This window comes from Microcebus murinus, chromosome 17 (genome assembly GCF_040939455.1).
Source record: "Microcebus murinus isolate Inina chromosome 17, M.murinus_Inina_mat1.0, whole genome shotgun sequence".
Taxonomy (NCBI): domain Eukaryota; kingdom Metazoa; phylum Chordata; class Mammalia; order Primates; family Cheirogaleidae; genus Microcebus; species Microcebus murinus.
The window spans coordinates 45809720-45818074 of NC_134120.1; the positions used below are offsets into that span (position 1 = coordinate 45809720).

The window sequence follows — 8355 nt, forward strand, 5'->3', positions numbered from 1 at the left end:
TAGGGCATTACTGAATCGTATTCTCCAGCCATCATTCTACAACGAGGTGACAATGGTGTCGATGCAGAACACAGTGAAGATATCTACTTTTATAACCAGAGTAGGGGACAGCCTTCTCGTTTCCCGCCAAATGGTTCAGATCACACTTTTTACCCTGGTGGCTACTCGTCTCCTTGAGCAATACAGCCTGACTTATGGCTTGTTCTTTCGGGTAAACCTCCAACTTCACGAGGGACCAGAACTAGGTGCAGTAGATGGTCCTCCAGTCAGGGAGAGGAAGCCCCGACTGGCTGAGCACCCCACACTCTCAGAAACCTCGCTCCCAACTCTAAAATTTTTTGTAAATAAAACTTTTTACTTTAAAATATTTCTAGACCATAATAAAGCTGCAGAGGTAGTGCAGAGTTCCTGTATATTTCTCATCCGGTTTCCCCTATTGTTATCTTGTGTCACCATGGGACCTTTTTTACAACAGAGAAACTAACATTGGTTTATTACTCTTTAACTAAGCTCGCCACCTTATTCTGATTTCATTTGTTTTTCCATTAATCCCCTGTTTCTGCTCCAGGATGCCACCGAGGAAACCACGTCGCATTTAGTCATCTTGTCTCTTTAGTCTCCTCTGGTCTGTGCCAGTCCATCAGATTAGTCTTGTTTGTCTATGACCTTGACTGTTCTGAGAAGTACTGGTCAGGCGTTTTGTGAAATGTCCCCCAATTTGAGTCTATCTGGCATTTTTCTTGTGGTTATACTGCAGTGACGGGTAAGAACACCACAGAGGTGAATTGCCCTCCTCATCATAGCACATCAAAGGGACCATCAACACATCAAACTTATCGTTGATGATGTTAGGGTTGATCACCAGGCCAAGGTAGTATTTGCAAGTTTCTCCTCTGTAAAGTCCCTCTCCTCCCCCACCTCCCCACACCCCATGCTTTGGAATGAAGGCATTAACCACAGCCCACACAGGGTTGGGGGCGAGTGTTTCTTGATTACCTACTGGTGACTTTGAGCATTAATGGTACTGGATAATTCTTCAGTTCCTCTGTGCATTTTTCCATTAGGGCAATAGTGATTTTCATATTGCTTTAAAAGATCTCTTCGTGTGCTCGCTTCGACAGAACATATACTAAAACTGGAACGATACAGAGAAGATTAGCATGGTCCCTGCACAGAGATGACACTCAAATTCGTGAAGTATTCCATAAAAAATATTAAAAAAAATAAAAGATCTCTTCATATATTAAGAATATGGAACTTCTGTCTTTTTTTTTTTTTGCAAATATTTTCTTCTTTAGAGTGTCACACCTCTTAATTGTATTTGTCTTGCTAGATGTACTAAGTTCTAAATTTATGGGAAAGAATGTTCAGAGGAAAATAATTGGAAACACCATAAACATCCCATAATAAGGAATAACTACACAAAATACAGTGCATCCATTTGGTTGGGATGTTACTTATTGATGGAGAAAACACGTTTTTATAAAAGGAAAATACTCATAGACCTTTCCACCTAATATTAGATAGAAAAGTATACAACTAGATATATAGCGTCAATCTCAATTTAAAATATATACTCAACTTAAAAAAAAAAAACTGAAGGTAAATTCACAAAATTATTACCAAGGTTTATTTTGGGATTATGAAATCATAGGCACTTTTTATTTTTTTCTTTAAATATTTCTGTGTTTTTCCAATCTTCTACAATAAACATATATTTGCAAATAATTTTTTAAATGTGCTATTGTTAAACACCAGCAGAAAGTGTGTATTGGGGAACGCGCTACATTCCGAAGCTTCCCTGACTCCCACTTGCCAGAGAGGACCAAGGCCCAGCAGTGGCGCGTCTTTCCCAAGGTGACCAGCGGGGTGAGAGCCGCAGCCCTCCCTGCACGTCCAGAGAGTTGCTTAGCGACCCTCGACTCTCGAAAAATATATTCTCGCACGCACGGCACACGCAGGGCGCAGGGAGATAAGCAGGGAGTGTCCATAAAGCCGTAGGAGTAATCGAGTAAAAGATGGGACCTGGGCTGCAGATGCCCAGAGTCACCCGTGTCCTCAGACCTCGAACATCACCACAACCCAGCATTTAGCAAAAGGGGCCAAACAGTGGTGCCTCTTGGCTATCAAGGCATGGAAGAGTCACATTTCTCATAACCCGCTAATCCCAGCCCAGAGCATTCTTGGAAATGCCACCTGCCCAAGCCAGCGGTTCTGAGTTCTAAGCCAGCAGTATTGTCACAGTCATCGGCAACCGAGGCCCAAAAGTTATTTAGGGATGCGCGTGGCTGTGAGAGCGCTGGGGCCCGTGGAGCACCCCCATCCGCCCCCCGCACGGGAGGTGGCTCCGTCTGCACTGAGCACGGGCTTGGCGGCATTCATGCTTTTCCCTTTGCAGGATCCTGGCTGTCTCCCCTCCTCCTACTGCTCTCCAGATTCCTGAGAAGGGAGACGTCCCAAAGCAGGCTTCTCACTCCAGGGGACAGAGAACCTTCTCACTGTTGCCTGCTCTGCCCCCTAACTCAAGGGCGGGGAGTGGGGCGCTGAACCCGTGGCTCTGTGTCAGACCCCCAGGATCTGTGTCAGTGACATCTGTCTGGGTTCAGCAATGGCCAACCAGAGGTTCCAGCTGGAGATGCGGAAGGGGTGGAGGAGGAAGAGCATTTGTCCCCCTTCCTCCCTGCTAGCAGAGGATGCATCTTGTCCAGGGCTCTAGTTCCTGCAAGATGGACCCACTGTGGCCCCCACTTCTGCCAGGTGGCCTTAGCCCCTATACTCAAGTAATACCACCTCCTCCTCCTGTCCTTCCAGCCTGGGGTGGCAGTGGCTTCCTGCTGGAGCTAACCTCTCGGTTGTCTCACTGTCCCCTGTTTGGTTCCTCCACCTGCAGAACTAACTCCTGCCATTGAAGTCCCTCTGCTGGGAATGCTCGGAGCGGATCCTGTTTCCCCGGGTGGACACTGACCCTGGCAGGAATAGTGGCAACCATCCCAGTGACCTTCTGTCCTGTTTTCAGCTCAAAAGTCCAAAAGTGGAAAGAAATGGGTTCAGACTGAGAGAACCCACTTTGTGGACAAGGAGGCCTTCTAGTGAAAATCGGCCTGGCAGCTGGCCGCGGCTTTCGCATGATGGAGCGTTAACACGAGGCTATAGAACCCCGCTGTCGTGCTGAGTCACCGCACACTTGGGGACTCGTTATAACCTACCTGCAAGGATGGGGCAAGACGCGGTGGCTGACCATGTTTTTTTTTTGAGCCAGAGTCTCGCTTTGTTGTCCAGGCTAGAGTGAGTGCCGTGGCGTCAGCCTAGCTCACAGCAACCTCAAACTCCTGGGCTCAAGCAATCCTCCTGCCTCAGCCTCCCGAGTAGCTGGGACTACAGGCATGCGCCACCATGCCTGGCTAATTTTTTATATATATTAGTTGGCCAATTAATTTCTTTCTATTTATAGTAGAGACGGGGTCTCACTCTTGCTCAGGCTGGTTTTGAACTCCTGACCTTGAGCAATCCGCCCACTTTGGCCTCCCAGAGAGCTAGGATTACAGGCGTGAGCCACCGCGCCCGGCCTGACCAGGTTTTTTTTAAGCCTGCCAAGATTTTTCTTCCAAGAAATCTAAGAAACCCTGGAAAAATCCATCCTGTAGCTACCTGTATGGAGACTTTAGTCAGAGTTCAATGCCACACAACCGCCCCTGAAGAAATTCCCCTTGGGGAAGTCACCTTTGGCACCTTCCCAAGTAGCTGGGTCAGAGGCTGTTCAGAAAGGCACCACGTGAGCTCATGGAGAAGGAGGAAGGTGGAGGGCGTCAGGGGATGGTTCGTGGTGGCCGAGCCAGGGAAAGGAGCCAGGGAAGGCCTCCATCGGCCTGCGGCATTTGCAGTCCTAAGAGCCGGACTTCAGAGACCTGGCCACGCCGGCTCCGGGCGGCACACAGGGGTACAAGGGGAGGCCTATTCTGAGACTTCGAATGTCCTGGATTAGGAGGAGCAGCAAGTGCATGATCAAATGAGCTTCGCGTCGAGTAAAGTGCTCTGCTGACTGAAGAGGTTTGAAGCCAAGGCCCAGAGGGCACATTTGTCAAGCTCTCAAAAAATAGAAACCAGGATCAAAGCAGAAACACTTTCCAAATATAAACATTTGTCACCTACATTTACTTTTGATGTGCCCCATTTTGAATACATGGCTCCTTTATAAAACAGACAGCTTAATCTTTCCGCACACACACTTGGGCCCTTCACATGGAGCCCAGGGACAATTAGGGGTGGCTGGGGGAAGTGGGAAAGGAAGTTCCAGCAGGTCGAAATAAAAGTTAAGAGGAGGAGAAAAATCCATCCAGAAGAGCGACACAGGAAGAGAAAAGGAAACCAGCACTTACGGAGCCCCTGGCATTTAATGTATTACCTCATATTTTCCTGCAGATTAACTCTGGAAAGAGGGCATCATTACTCCCATTTTGCAAAGCACTGAGGTCAGTCACGTGCCCCAAATAGCACCAGCTTGCAAGAGTAAAGCCAGAATTTCCTTGCTGCCCCCTGCAACAAGCAGCCTCGTCATCTAAGAAAGGCAAGTGACCTCAGGTCAGCAGAATGGCCATCGGAAACTCGGTGTCCACTCGCATGGATGTGTGTGCCAGGGACCATCTGCCCCAGAGCTGGACAGCACCTGTGCGTTCCTCCGATCCAGCTCCTACCTGAGACCTGCTGCCCAATTCCAGAAGCACAGGGCTTTGGTTCTACTTTTGAAACCACCCAGCTCTGCTACAAGTTTCTACAAAAGTGCATAAAAGATGACCAGGTGCAGTGCTCACACCTGAGATCCCAGCGCTTTGGGAAGCTGAGGCAGGAGGATTGCTTGAGGCTAGGAGTTCAAGTCAAGACCAGCCTGGAAAACATAGCAAGACGTCGTCTCTACAAAAAATTTAACAATTAGTCAGGGGTGGCATGGTGGCACGCACCTACATGCATCCCAGCTACTCAGGAGGCTGACGTGGGAGGATCTCTTGAACCCAGAAGTTCAAGGCTACAGTGAGCTGATTGGACCACTGCACTCCAGCCTGGGTGAAAGAGCAAGACCTAATCTCAAAACAAAACCAAATAAAATACAATAAAATGAGCATGTACCTGCCATCTACCTATGGCATGACATGTCCCATCTAGAATGCCCTTTCCTTGCCTGCCCAAACCCTACTCACTCTTGGGGGCTCAAGGGCTGCCCTGTCCACAAGGTCTTTCAACATGCCAGCACCCATGGGCCACCCGCTCTCCTCTGAATTTCTGCTGTTGTATGCTTGTTCCCAAATGGTTTTCACAGATTAGCCCTTATCCTTTAACTGGACTGTAAGTGCTCTGTAACAATTAGAGCAAAGGCAACAAATTTCAGCAAGGGATGTGGGCCGTTCCCCTCTCAGAGCCAGGCTGTGTGTCTGGAAGCCATCGCAGAGTTGTTGCTAAAGGACAGAACAAGGAATAAGGAAGCCTGGGGCGGGCTCTGGCCCGAGCAGTCACTGCTCATAGCAACTGGCTTCTCCTCCTGGCCAACCTCTGTCTCAGACCAGGAGCCCTGAGAGCCTCACTTCCCCAAAGAGCAAGAGACAAAGAGTTAGGAAGGACCTAGAAGGAGGAAGATGGGGCAGAGTTTGGGAAGGAGCTTCTCCCAAGCTGTCTCTTTGACGGGAACTGGTTCTGCCTTCCAAACCTTACTGCCTTTGCTTTCCACCCAGCTGGGAATCAGCCTTCGGATTCATTTAAAGGCCAACCCAGGGAAATGTACACTTCCCTAGCTAACATATTCCTCTCGATGAGGTTGTGAGATACATAATTATAACAAGGGATCAGGTTTAATTTAGGAAATTTGGTCATCGTTGAGCGTGCTAAATCATCTTTAAAGCAAACACACTTACAGTCTTCGAGATAAAGTTCATTCCCCTGTGATGAGGTCGTTTCGTGGAATGCTACAAGGTTCCAGGCAGGGTTTCAAAGCCGTTAAGTTACACTAGGTGAGATAGAGCTGCTTATAGCTGCTGGGATTTATGGGAATGTTGGCACCCAGGTGACACGTTGGATAATCTTTAACAGAGGAAGTCTGGCTGGTGCCTGCTCTTTGTTCCAACTGCGCTTTCATATTTGAGAACCCTTGTGATATACTTGCTATTCACAGTCGCATTGCAGACTGTCACAAGCGAGGCCTGGCGTGAGATGCTGAGCAAACAAAGCGCCCCCCGCCCAGCCTGCGCCACCCTCCCTGAAACCTAGCAAGGCACGGGCAGAATTTGCTGTCCGCTCAGTAATCGTTTGCAGAGGTAGTGGGGTTGCGTTTTCCAAAACATGTTTCATATGATTTGCTCATTTTCGCAGGTAAAACATGATACATTTGGGGCTTAGAACACGTTTTACAAGTTCGGCTGCTGGTGTCACACAATGTGTCTCTTGTCTGTTCAGGAGCATAAACTCACCCCCGAGTCCCAGGTGACTCATTCAGACAATTTCTTAAAGACTGTTAATAGAAAAGGACTTGGAAGACAAGAAGTTGTCTTCATAACCAAGAGAAGATCTTGGAAAAGTGCCCCAGATATCAACCTAATGGATTTGAAAACTTTGAGTTTTTTTCTCCCCAACAGTGAAAAATATTTTGAAATACTCGGAGTATACACACGATTAGGTGGTGAATGACTAGACCAAGCATTACTTTTCTCCTACACTTTACCTAATGCCAATCCTACCTTATCAATGGCCACAACAATGTCCCAAATCACTCTGATGTCATTGGCTTTCTCCCAATGCTCCTCTAATGAAGATAAGGGTCAGTCCCCAGGGTGGGGCTGCTGGCGAGCACATTTTGATTGGGTTATTCAACTCCTTTTGTCACGTTAGTTATCTGGAAGTCCTCTGGAAGCAGGGACTGTATTTCCAGTACTATTCCGGCACCAACCCACAGGACTGCTCAGCGACTGCTTCATGAATAAATGATTGCAATAAAAGGAAAGCACAGTTCTGTTTTGCTTTTTCACACTTGACCCTTTACCATCACTTCATGCAACAAACATCTATTAACACATTGACTGCCACACTAGAAAAAGATTTTTTCTTTGGGGACATGGTGTTTTATTATGAAAATAGAATAAAAACTTTGAAAACAAAACAATTCTTTCTAATTTAATGAAAAATGTGTTATGTTTCATTGTTTTCTGTGTAACAATAAGAACTTCAACAAGTAAGATTTTCACAAACCAACTGCAGGGGGCCACTCATCCCAGAACACGTATGCTACAGCATGGCAGCGTGAGTTGTCCGCACCCCATGCGGCTCCCAAGGTAAAGATACATGTGAGAGTTACATACGTGTCACAAGGCCCTGGGCTCAAAACTAGCATGAGTTAAATACAACTCACATGACAGTTAATGTGTGAAACACTCACCCTGGGGGTTAAATACCAGGATGCAGAAATAAATGAGACATGGTCATTGCCCACCAGAGCTCTGGGGGGCAGGCAGACTGGTAAGCAGCTATGAAAGAGCAGATACATTAAGTCCACACCAGGAGTGGACAGAATGGCTGGGCCATCCCTCTCTGGAAGGAGAACTCAGTTCAGTTTGCCAGTGGGTCTCCTGGGCTTGCAGGGTCTCACCCTTTTCATAGCAGGAGGGGTCTTAGGGAGATAATTAGGACATGAGAGTGGACCTTCATGAATGGGATTAGTGCCCTTATAAAAGGGTCCTCAGGGAGTACTTTCTGCCCATGAGGACACAATGAGAAGATGGCCAGCCGTGAACCAGACACTGAATCTGCTGCCACCTTGATCTCGGATTTCCCGGCTTTCAGAACTGTGAGAAATAAATTTCTGTTGTTTATAAGCCAGCCAGTCTATGGCATAACTCTGTCATAGCAGCCCAAATGGACTAAGACAGTCAAGTAGGGGGCAGAGAGCAAGATCTACAGATACAGAAACTTCTCAAGGACCAACAATAGAATGAGAACCAGCATAGCCACAATTCAGTGAACACTAAACTAGACGCCCAGGGCATTCATGACTTTCCCTGAATAACAATTGTTTATTGGCGAGTGACTTTGCTGTTAAAGAGAATAGAGGTCATTAATGGAGATATCTTGGCCAGGCGCGGTGGCTCACGCCTGTAATCCTAGCCCTCTGGGAGACCTAGGCGGGAGGATTGCTCAAGGTCAGGAGTTCGAAACCAGCCTGAGCAAGTAGACCCCATCTCTACTATAAATAGAAAGAAATTAATTGGCCAACTAATATATATAGAAAAAATTAGCCGGGCATGGTGGCGCACGCCTGTAGTCCCAGCTACTCCGGAGGCTGAGGCAGGAGGATTGCTTGAGCCCAGGAGTTTGAGGTTG

General features: G+C 47.5%; 1 non-coding gene across 1 annotated transcript; it reads left to right on the forward strand.

Moving 5' to 3' along the window:
* Positions 1–1105: 1105 nt before the first annotated feature.
* On the forward strand, positions 1106–1212 carry LOC142861761 (U6 spliceosomal RNA). Its single transcript, XR_012912914.1, has one exon. It is a non-coding gene; the product is annotated as a U6 spliceosomal RNA (small nuclear RNA).
* Positions 1213–8355: the final 7143 nt, after the last annotated feature.